Here is a 12100-nt window from a genome sequence, read left to right as displayed (position 1 = left end):
TACATAATGACAAATTTCATTGTGCAAGTGGACCTTTCTAGGGTTTTCTTATGTAGAAGAGGAATAAAAATACATTTGAAGACTGACAGAAAAGGGGTGAGAGTAGCTCTATAGTAAAGTGATTGCCTGGGGTGCTTAAATCAGTTCTTCAACCAACAACACTGGAAAAAGAAAACCACTGAGGAAATATTAGACAATAGAAATAGAAACCCATAAAGCATTCTAAAAGGAGGTGAAAAGAAAAACTAGTTTGTACTCAAAAAAATCAGAAAGGCCTAGAACTGGCAGACATGATGTGCTCTCAGCAGTGGGCTTAGGTGGCTGAGGCAGGAGGATCATGAGATCAAGTCCTACTAGAATTGTTATAACAGTCTGTGCTACACAGATCCTGTTTTTAAAAGTGTGTACATAGATCCAACAAAAACTATGATCTTACTATGATGAGTAAAAAAGCTAGACAGGGAGAGTATCAAGAGGGAAAAGAAATAAAGATACATGGATACATTCTTCACAGTGGGAACCAGAGAATGAGCAGACACTACCCACAGATAACAAACCTGGACAGTGAGGGAATAACAGATGAAGTGAGTTCAAAGTCAACAGAATTAATTCACTTTGCTCACTTTGAGAAAAACTTGGTGTGGTCTACTAATGGGTCGTCACCTTCCTCCCACTTCTCCATACATCCTCCACAGGAAAAACACCGGACAAGGTCCTTTATGCCTAGGAAAAGGATATGGGGTCAGCTCAAGAGCACATACACCTGTTAACTCACAAGAATTCGACACCAGATTTCACTAGTGAAATCCTGCTTGCTCCTCCAGTTGGATTATGTGGCAATACCACGCACAGGAGGCAAGAGTTCACACAGGACTCTTGGTCCTTCCATGGGGTGGTCAGCAACAGTCAGCAACAGTCACTGAAGGTTCCCGTGCACCGTGTGCTTTGATGAAACCTGTCCCAAACCATCATCCTGAAAGATTTGCCATCAGCATCTGGAGTAGGAGCTTCATGAGAGCAGAGATTTCTGTCTGTTCTGGACAATAATGACATATGGGACATTCACAGACATAGGCAACCAACAAGATTGCTTACTGAGTAAATTGGAAGAATATACTTGTAGCTGGGGCAGGATGGAAGAGCAAACTTAGGAGCCTCTATGAAAGGCAGATTATGAAGAACCCCTGTCTCTGCTCACATTATTGCCAGCTCTCCTCCCCTAGAAATAGGAGCACTTCATCGGTGAAACTCAGGCAAGGCTGGCAAGAGAAGACAATGCGGTAAGACAATGTGGGTGGTGAGTTTTGTGACAGTGGAATAGGCCTGTCAGATGAAGTGACCTCAGGATCCCCAAGCTCAGAGGCTGAGTACCGAGGGAACTATGGAAAGCTGAAGGTCTTATGAGGCCCCAAAGAGATCTATGACAAATGAAAATAAAGAAAAGTGCAAGTCCGGGATTAGACTACCTGTCAGACACAAAATACTGACTATTTCAGGTGCTAAAGAGATGCTCAGCATAAAGAGCACTGGCTGCTCTTGCAAAGGAGTCAGGTTTGTTTCCAGCACCACATGCTGGCTCACGGCAACTATATCTCCAGTTCCAGGATCCAACACCCTGGCTAGCCTCTGAGGGCACCAGGCAGGCATGTGGCAAATGTGCTTACATGCAGGCAACATTCACACATAGAAATGTAAAATTAAAGGGGAAAACCCTGACTGACCTGTGTAGAAAAGGCCTGCTTTGACGAGAGCTTCAACAGCCTCAGGTGACTTGTGGGGCCAGTCCTTAAAAGTCTCCTTCCTCAAGTCTTTTTTTTTTTTATTTTATTTATTTTTTATCAGTTACATTTTATTAACTCTGTATCCCAGCCGTGTCCCGATCCCTCATTCCCTCCCAGTCCCTCCCTCCCTCCCTCCCTCATCTCCACCGTGCCCCTTTCCAAGTCCACTGATGGGGGGGACCTCCTCCCCATTCATCTGATCCTGTTTTATCAGGTATCTTCAGGACTGGCTGCAAAGCCCTCCTCTGTGGCCTAACAGGACTGCTCCTCCCTTCGGGGGTGGGGAGACCAAAGAGCCAGTCATCGAGTTCCTGTTAGAAATAGTCCCTGTTCCCCTCACTTTAGGAAACCAATTGGTTACTGAGCTACCACAGGCTACATCTGAGTGGAGGTTCTAGGTTATATCCATACATGGTCCTTGGTTGAATGTCAGTCTCAGAAAAGACTCTGTGCCCAGATATATTTGGTCCTTGTGGAGCTCCTATCCTTTCCCCATCAGACGCTTTCTAAGACAAATAGGAATAGTGCTTCCTCCAGACCCAGCTATACCACTGCTAGGTATATACCCAAAGTTTGTTCAAGTACACAAAAAGGACACTTGCTCAACCATGTTTATAGCAGCTCTATTTGTAATAGCCAGAACCTGGAAACAACCCAGATGTCCATCAACGGTGGAATGGGTACAGAAATTGTGGTATTTTTATACAATGGAATACTACTCAGCAATCAAAAAGGAGGAAATCATGAAATTTGCAGGCAAATGGTGGGATCTAGAAAAGATCGTTCTGAGTGAAATATCCCAGAAGGAGAAAGACAAACACGGGATATACTCACTTATATAGACCTATAAGATATGATAAACATAATGAAATCTATACACCTAAAAAAGATAATCAATTGAGCAGACATGGGGTAAGATGATCAATCCTCATTTAGAAAGACAGATGGGATGTGCATTGAACGTATGACAGGAGTCTACTGAGCGCATCTGAAAGACTCTAACTAGCAGTGTTTTCAAAGCAAAGACTCATGACCAAACCTTTGGCAGAGTACAGGGAATCATAAGAAAGAAGGGGAGTTAGTCTTCCTCAAGTCTTCATTAGCAAAGACGCTGTCATTGCAGTAAGCTTGGGTAAAAAGATGTGGGTGAGAAGAGCAGGCTTTGATAACAAAGTTCAAGTTAGTTGTGTGTATAGGTGGAATGATGTCATGATCTGTGCTTGTGTCAGAATAATTGAGGGTGGTTAGAAGAGCAGGAAGAAATAAGAGGTACAAGAAAGACCATGTTAGAACTGCTGGAGCAGAGTGGAAAACACTGGGGTATTCCATCCATTCGATTCATTTCTGTGCATGGTCATTGTGTTAAAGTGTAACTTAATACTATCCCCTGGTCATCTAGCATCAGGATAGAAGAATATTGAGAGGAGATTGCTATTTCCAGAGTCAGTGTGAAGATTTGAGAAAGGTCATTTCTCCTGTGGCTTTCTTAAAAACAGTCATTTTGATGGCTTGCTCTTTGAGATCACCACACTGGGAAGAACACTCATCCTGGCCCTGGGCCAGGTCTTCTCCACACGGTGAGGACTTGAAAATTAAAGTGTCCCAACCTTGGTCTGACAAGTTTCTCAAGATGAAAGCTTGCTGTGTTCACACATAATCCTAGATTCCCCCTTTTTTTCCCTTTTGCTTTAAGTATTTCTTTGAAATTTGAAATACTACACTTTAATTTAGCCAGAAAAATATTTTTAGTGTCTAGAACCTTTTATTGACTTTTGCCTTCTATTAAGCCACAATCTATTCATAGCGAATAGATTCTACTGTTTTTCTTTTTTTTCAACAATGTATCCTATATATATTATTTTTTTAATTTTTATTAATTACATTTTATTCACTTTGTATCCCCCCCATAAACCCCACTTTCCTCCCCTCCCAATCCCACCTTCCCTCCCCTTTCTCCACACATGCCCCTCCCCAAGTCCACTGATAGGGGAGGTCCTCCTCTCCTTTCTTCTAATTCTAGTCTATCAGATCTCATCAGCAGTGGCTGCATTGTCTTCCTCTGTGGCCTGGTAAGGCCGCTTCCCTCTCAGAGGGAGGTGATCAAAGAGCACCTACTAGAATCTGTACACCTAAAGAAACTAATCAAGAGGGAGGACTCTAGCTATAATGCTCAATCTCCATCCACAGGATGGATATCAGAAGAAAAAGAAAACAGGAAACAAGTTAGGAGCCAACCACAGAGGGCCTATGAAAGGCTCTGCCCTGCAGACTATCAAAGCAGATGCTGAGACTTATGGCCAACTGTTGGGCAGAGTGCATGCAATCTTATGAAAGAAGTGGGAAATAGTGAGATCTGGAGAGCACAGGACCTCCACGAGGAGAGCAACAGAACGAAAAAATCTGAGCACAGGGGTCTTTCCTGTGACTCATACTCCAACCAAGGACCATGCATCGAGATAACCTAGAACCCCTGCACAGATGTAGCTCATGGCAGTTCAGTGTCCAAGTGGGTTCCATAGTAATGGGAACAGGGACTGCCTCTGACATGAAATGATGGGCCTGCTCTACTGTTTTTCTTAGTTCTCACAAGTATGTTTCTCTCTTTGGAGCAGGTTGGCACTTGTGTCTTTCTTTGGCTTCCTTCTTTATCTGATCATTTCCTTCACCTGTATTAGGATGCTGTCTCAGGACTATGTTGTCCTCTAGCTTCCAACATTCACACATGGACCCATGCATATACATATACATTAGGGAAATAACTGAGTGTAAATTGGGTTTTGTTTTTCTTTGTTTTAGAGACAGATTTTCTTTGTGTAGACTTGTCTGTCCTGGACTAGTTTTGTAGACCAGGCAGGTTTCAAATTCAAAGATCCACCAGCCTCTGCCTCCCTGAGTGCTGGGATTATAGGCATGTGCCACAGTGCCTGACTAGGTGTCAATTTTATAAAGATTTACTTTTAAGGATTCATTTATTTTTATTTTTGATGTAGGTGTTCTGTCTGCGTGTTTGACTGTACCACATGTGTGCAGTGGCCAAGGAGGTCAGAGGACGGTATTGGATCCTCTGGAAATAGACTTGAAGAGTTGTCAGCTACTACAAGGTGCTGGGAACCTAACCTGAGTCCTTCTCAGGAGCGTGAAGTACATTAACTGCTCAGCCATTTCCCCCAGCCATAAAGTAAGAAAACAAAAAACAAACCAAAGTCATACCATGATGGAGAAATCACTTATAAAAATATTTTTTGAAGAAAGATGATGAGGGCTGAAGAGATGGCTCAGTGGTTAAAAGCACTTTCTACTCTTTTAGGGGACCTGAGTTCGGTTCCCAGCACCCACATCAGACAGCTCACAAATGCCTGTTACTCCACCTCGAAGGGATCTGATGCCCTTGTCTGGCTTCCAAAAGCACCTGTATATATGTAGCGTATGCACAGAGAGAGAGAGAGACAGAGAGACAGAGAGAAAGAGAGACAGAGACTGAAATACAGACAGAGAAAGAGAGAGAGAGAAACACAAAAAGAAAGAACCAAACAAAGCCTTTGGAATGTGCCTGAGGTTTTACCTGATACCATAGGTAATTCTCTTCTGACCCAGGAATTCACAAAATGTTCTCCCTGGGGAAAGAAATTCAGGTTACTGCCTGATTGGCTGACTTACAAGATATACATCTATCTGTGGCCTGCAACATAAGGTCTTCCCAAACTGAAGTGAATTTTCATTCAAGCAGCAGAATTTGAGCAAAGCAGCCCTTTAATTTTGGTTTGATTTCTATTGATCTTGTAAACTTTTATGCAGTGCCAAACATCAGTGAAATGGAAGCTTCTCAGGGTCACTCTTACCATACACCCTGCTCAACCACAGAACTGCAGTTACATACAGAGGTGTATTTTGACTCATGAGGAACTGAGATATGGGAAGGGAGCCTCGATCAAAAGAACCTCTCCAATTAAGCAGCTCTCCCTCTAAGAAAACTGCACCCCAACTGTCAGCCCATGCCCAGTCACACAATACAGTCTCCTTTGGCTTCAGTTTGAGGTGGGCTCCCACTGCTTGCCACTAGGATGTCCTTACTAGTTTAAGGGTGTAAATAACCAGGTTCAGGAGCCAGCTTTGAGTACCCTGCCCCTGCCATGTACTAGACAGAAAATTGAATCAGACATCCAGATGGAGGTGGCAGGAGATAGCTAGAGTAGTGAGTGGACTCACTCAGAGGGAAGACGAAGGAGGCAGCAGAATCAACCCAAAGCCAGCCTGGAAACTGTCTTAAGTGGTTCCAGCTTCACAAGACAAGAGTTTTTTTTCCTCTCTGCAGAGAAGAGGCAGGACAATGACAAGAGAAAGGAAGAAAAATACAGAGTATTTGGGAAAACAAACAAGCAAACAGAAATGAACATCACCCTGATGAATCACATATTATTAGGTAACAAACATATGCTATTAGAAATGGCCCTTGTAAATTACCGTTACATGAACAAATCCCTCGTAGCTTTGAATATACTGGGCAATTTCCTCTGACGATTTCTTGCTTTGAAGAAATTCACATCTATAATTAAAAATATAATTAAAATATACTCCAAGTTCCTGGGGCTGTTCCATTTCCCAGGACCCACATCAATCTGCAGCCCTAGAGACCAGCACAGATCAGGGACCAACAGGTGAAACCTCCACTACACTTCCCCATCTAGTGGCCTGCCAGTAATAGTGATTTGGTCTGCCCAGAGTGCTTGAGCTCCACTTCCCTATGAGCACTAAACCTCAGTTTCCCCAGCCTGTGCCATTTACCGGGACCCGCTCCAATCTGTGGCCTTGGAGATCAGCATTGATCAGAGAGCAACATCGAGGATCAGGGAGTAGCAGAACCGCATGGATCAGGGAGGAGTAGGACAACCAGAAGACTGAGGCCATCGGGGACCAAGATCTCCACCTATAACTCCAGAGACCTGCTACCATCAGAGACCACCAGACCTGCTAATACCAAAGTCAACCAAATGACTAAGAATCAGTGCAAGAACACAAGCAACAAATCCCAGGGCTATGTGACATCACCCAAACCCAACTATCCTACCACAGCAAGTCCTGGGAATACTATCACACCAGAAGCACAAGAAAACAATCTTAAATCTGAGGTTGTGAAAACAAATGATTAAGGCCTTAAAAGAAGTGAATAAATCCCTCAAAGAAATTCAGGAAAATACAATCAAACAGGTAAAGGAATTGAATAAATCCCTCAAAGAAACACAGAAAAAAAAAAGCCAAATGGGAGAAGGAAAAGAATAAAACTGTCCAAGACCTAAAAAGGGAAATAGAAGCCATAATGAAAACACAATCTGAGGCAATCCTGAAGATGGAAAACCTAGGGAAGAGAACAGAAACTACAGATAAAAGCATCACCAACAGAATACAAGAGATGGAAGAGAGAATCTCAGCTGTAGAAGATACTATTGAAGAAATCGATTCATCAGCCAAAGAAAATGTTAAATATAAAACATTCCTGACACAAAACATCCATGAAATCTGAGACAATAGCAAAAGACCAACCTTAAGAATAATAGGAATCGAAGGAGAAGACTTGAAGCTCCCAGGCCCAGAAAATATTTTCAACAAAATCATAGAAGAAAACTTCCCCAACCTAAAGAAAGAGGTGCGTATAAATATACAAGCCTACAGAACACCAAATAGACTGGACCAGAAAAAAAAATTCTCCCATAACATAATAATCAAAACAGTAAATGTACAGAACAAAATAGAATATTGAAAGCTGAAAGGGGAAAAGGCCAAGTCATATAAAAAGGCAGACCTATCAGAATTAAATCTGAATTCTCACCAGATACACTAAAAGCAAGAAGGGCTTGAGCAGCTATGTTACAGACACTAAGACACCACATATGTCAGCCGTGACTAATATGTCCAGCAAAACATTAATCAACATAGAGGGAGAAAGCAAGATATTCTATGATAAAAACAAATTTAAACAATACCTAACCACAAATCCAGCCCTACAGAAGGAAAACTACAGAGGGAAAACTGTAACCCCAGCAGGCCAATCACACCCAGAAAAACACAGGAAACAAATAACCCCACAACAATAAACCAAAACAGGGAAGGGGCACACACACACACACACACGCACACACAGCACCACAAAAACCACCACCACCATCAAAATAATGGGAATCAACAACCAGTGGTCATCAATCTCTCTCAACATCAATGGCCTCAACTCCCTGTTAAACATACACACACACACTCAAACACACACGCTAACAGAATGGATATGTAAACAGAACTCCTCATTCAGTTGCTAACAAGAAACACACCTCAGCAACAATGATAGACATTACCTCAGAATAAAGGGCTGGAAAAAGGTTTTCCAAGTAAATGGTCACAGAAGCAAGCTGGATTGGCTATTCTAATATCTAGTAAAATACACTTTCATCCAAAATTAATTAAAAGAGATGAGGAAGGTTACTTCATACTCATCCAAGGAAAAATCGACCAAGATTATATTTCATTTCTGAACATATATGCCCAAAATGCAAGAGCACCCACAGTCATAAAAGAAACATTACTAAAGCTTAAATCACACGTTGAAACCTACACGTTAACAGTGGGAGGTTTCCAACACATCTCTCTCACCAAAGACAGATCATCGAGACAGCAACTAAACAGAGAAATAATGAAACTAATTGACGTAATGAGTCAATTGGACCTAACAGAGATTCACAGAACATTTCACTCAAACACAAAAGAATATGCCTTCTTCTCAGGACCTCTTGGAATCTTCTTTAAAACTGACCACATTCTCAGATACAAAGCAAGCCTCAACAAATAAAAGAAAATTGAAATGACACCTTGTATTCTATCAGACTACCATGGATTAAAGCTAGACTTCAACAATAACAGAAACAATAGAATGCCTACAAACTCACAGAAATTGAACAACTCTATAGCTAATGACTACTGGCTCAAGGAAGAAATAAAGAAATTAAACGCTTTCCAGAATTCAATGAAAATGAAAGCACAACATATCCAAACTTATGGGACACAATAAAAAAAGTACTAAGAGGAAAGTTCATAGCACTATGTGCCTTCATAAAGGAATGTAGAGAGCTTATACAAGCAACTTAATAGCACAATTGAAGGCTCTAGAAAAATGGAAGCAAACACACCCAAGAGGAGTAAGCATCAGGAAATAATCCAACTCAGGGATGAAATCAATAACCTAGAAACAAAGAGAACAATACAGAAAATCAACAAAACCAAGAGCTGATTCTTTGAGAAAATCAACAAGATAGACAAACCCTTAACCAAACTAACTAAAAGACAGAGGGAGAGTATCCAAATTAATAAAATCAGAAATGAAAAAGGGGATATAACAACAGAAACCGAGGAAATCCAAAGAATCATTAGATCATACTTCCAAACATGTATGCCACAAAATTAGAAAATCTAAATGAAATGGATGATTTTCTTGATAGATACCACTTACCAAAGTAAACTCAAGATCAGGTTAACAATTTAAATAGACCTATAACCACTAAGGAAATAGAAGCAATCATCAAAAGCCTCCCAACCAAAAAGAGCCTTGGCCCAGATGGTTTTAGCACAAAATTCTACCAGACTTGCAAAGAAGAACTAATACCAATACTCCTCAAACTACTTCACAAAATAGAAACAGAAGGAATATTGCCAAACTCATTCTATGAGGCCACAGTTACCCTGATACAGAAACCACACAAAGACCCAACAGAGAATTTCAGATCAATCTCCTTTATGAACATTGATTCAAAAATACTTAATAAAATACTTAAACTGAATCAAAAAACACATCAAAAATATCATCCACCATGATCAAGCAGACTTCATACCAGAAATTCAGGGATGGTTCAACATATGAAAATCCATCAACATAATCCACCATATAAACAAACTGAAGGGAAAAAAACAACAACTCATGATCATCTCATTAGATGGTGAAAATGCCTTTGACAAAACCCAAAACCCCAAGGGGGATCCAAGATGGCAGTGACCAGCAGCATAGTATCTGAGAGGCTGAGGACCTGAAACTCCAAAATTGGTGAGTGGAGGGGCAGCTAAAGCCTGAAAATCGCCATTGAGGCTTCCTGAACAAGAGGGGGCATCACATGAGTTGAGACCTTTAGATTCAGGTCACCCAAGGACTTCTCTGGGGACCGAGAGAATTGAACTTTTGAACCCCTTGCACTTCCGTTTTTTGGGCCTCCCTCCCCTCAGAGTTGGCCCACAGTGCCAGAGACTCTCAGCACAGAACTCTGCCTGGGGACTGAGACAGCAGAGGCAGAGCTCCTAGCTCCTCAGCCACCTGGCTGCCAGCCATACCCACCTTCCGAGTCCCAGATCCAAGGTACCATCCTTCCCGGTCCCAGGTCCTGGGTGTGCAAGCAGCTGTACAGACTCTGCAGGGCCAGCTAGCCAGTGACTGTATGGGCCGCCGAACCCCTCAGTGGAGGATAACCGGCCATAGAGCCACCAAAAGAACCAGGTACACCAGGCACCAGGCCACCTAGGTCTGTGGACCACTGTTGTGGTCCCCCAGGACTTCCCAGCAGGCACCTGGACGACCAACCTCCCATTCTGAGGCTGCGGCTGGACTCCCTAGTTCAATGGTTGCAGCACCACTGAGCTGACAGAGCTCATCCTCCCATGTTTGACTCAGCAGGTTCAAACCTGGGAGTAGAGAGCAGGGGTACCAAGGTGCTTGCCGAATTGACCTGTTAGAGAGAGAGTGTGCCCTCAAGTCCCTGCAGAGTCCCAGATCCAGAGTCCTTCTAAGATAGCAGCTGGTCATCAGATCCCTCTCACCCATCCATCCACTATGGGAAACAGAGGGATTCTTGGGACATTGAATCCTGCTCTACGGGGTCCACCAGTGGAGTTCAGGCAAATAACATCTGGATCTCAGACAGAGCCAGATACCAGTAGCCTGTAGGCCACTGAGGTACTCAGGGAATTTACATAAGCAATTATCACCAGCATGTGTGACACTTTCAGTGCCTGCAACCCCTTTGGTGCCTGCAAGGCAGCACCCCTCCCACACACTCAAGGCTTCTACATTATCTACCTCTCTGTCCCTCAAGGTACACTTCCACCCACGTGCAAACGCACACGCTTGCCCAAACTTGTCCTGCTGCACCCTTGGACTTTCCTCCCACAGGTACATCTGAAACACCAATGCACATGCTGAATCCACTGGACCTCTCTCATCTTCCTGAAGAATTCTCCAGACTCCAGAGAAATACTGTACAGTCTGAACTGCAGAATCCAGGAACAAACAGTGACAGTAACAGATAAGCAAATGGCCAGAGGTCAGCGAAAGAACACATCCAACAAAAATCAGGACATTATGGCTTCACCAGCAACCCCCCAAATCAATGGCTATCTAATCCATCTAAAACACAGGAAAATGACTGTAAAGCTATGCTTATCCAGTTATTAGAGGCACATAAAGAGGAAACAAACAGGTCTCTCAGAGAAATACCATACAAATAGAGATAGTTAAAGAGGAAATGAACACATTTCTCAAAAGAATTGGCCACACAAGTGGAGGCAAATAAAGAGGAAATGAACAAAACTCTCAAAGAAACACAGTCAAATAGAGCCAAACAAAAAGAGGCATAATTACTGGAATATAGAGAGAAAACGAACAAAAAAATAGAAGCCATCATACAGAGACAGGAATCTACATCCAAAAAGATGAAGGAAATGGTACAAGGTATAAAAACAGAATTAGAATCAATGAAACACACACACACACACACACACACACAGAAAACTTCTAACACAGTCAAATATAGCCAAACAAAAAGAGGCACAAGTAGTGGCACAGTTACTGGAATATAGAGAGGAAACAAGCCAAAATAATTGAGGCCATCATACAGAGACAGGAATCTACCTTCAAAAAGATGAAGGAAATGGTGCAAGGCATATAAACAGAATTAGAATCAATAAAACACACACACACAGAAAACTTTTAACATGAACTCTATTGCCTGGTTTGGATCAGCTCCCCGTGGCAGGACTGCGTTTCCTGGCCTCGGTGGATGAGGATATGCTCAGTCCTGATGTGACTTGATGTCTTGGGGAGGGCTGATAAAAGGGAAGAGGACTCTCATTTTCTGGAAGAAAAGGGAGAGTGGAAGAAGAAAGGAGGGGGAGAGGAGATTGGGAGGAGAGGAGGGAAGGGTCACCCTTATGATGTAATGCAAATGAATTTAAATAAAAGAAAATTTTCTTTATTAAAAAACTCTATACACAGAGATGTTCTACACTGCAAAGACCAC

At 42.4% G+C, this 12100-nt stretch overlaps 1 pseudogene; it reads right to left on the bottom strand.

Moving 5' to 3' along the window:
• The window catches only part of LOC132654528 (baculoviral IAP repeat-containing protein 1a-like), a 58497-nt pseudogene that overhangs the window by 31682 nt on the left and 14715 nt on the right, over positions 1 to 12100 (bottom strand).

The sequence above is a fragment of the Meriones unguiculatus genome, chromosome 6 (assembly GCF_030254825.1).
Source record: "Meriones unguiculatus strain TT.TT164.6M chromosome 6, Bangor_MerUng_6.1, whole genome shotgun sequence".
Lineage (NCBI taxonomy): Eukaryota > Metazoa > Chordata > Mammalia > Rodentia > Muridae > Meriones > Meriones unguiculatus.
This window is presented reverse-complemented; position numbering and strand designations above follow the sequence as displayed.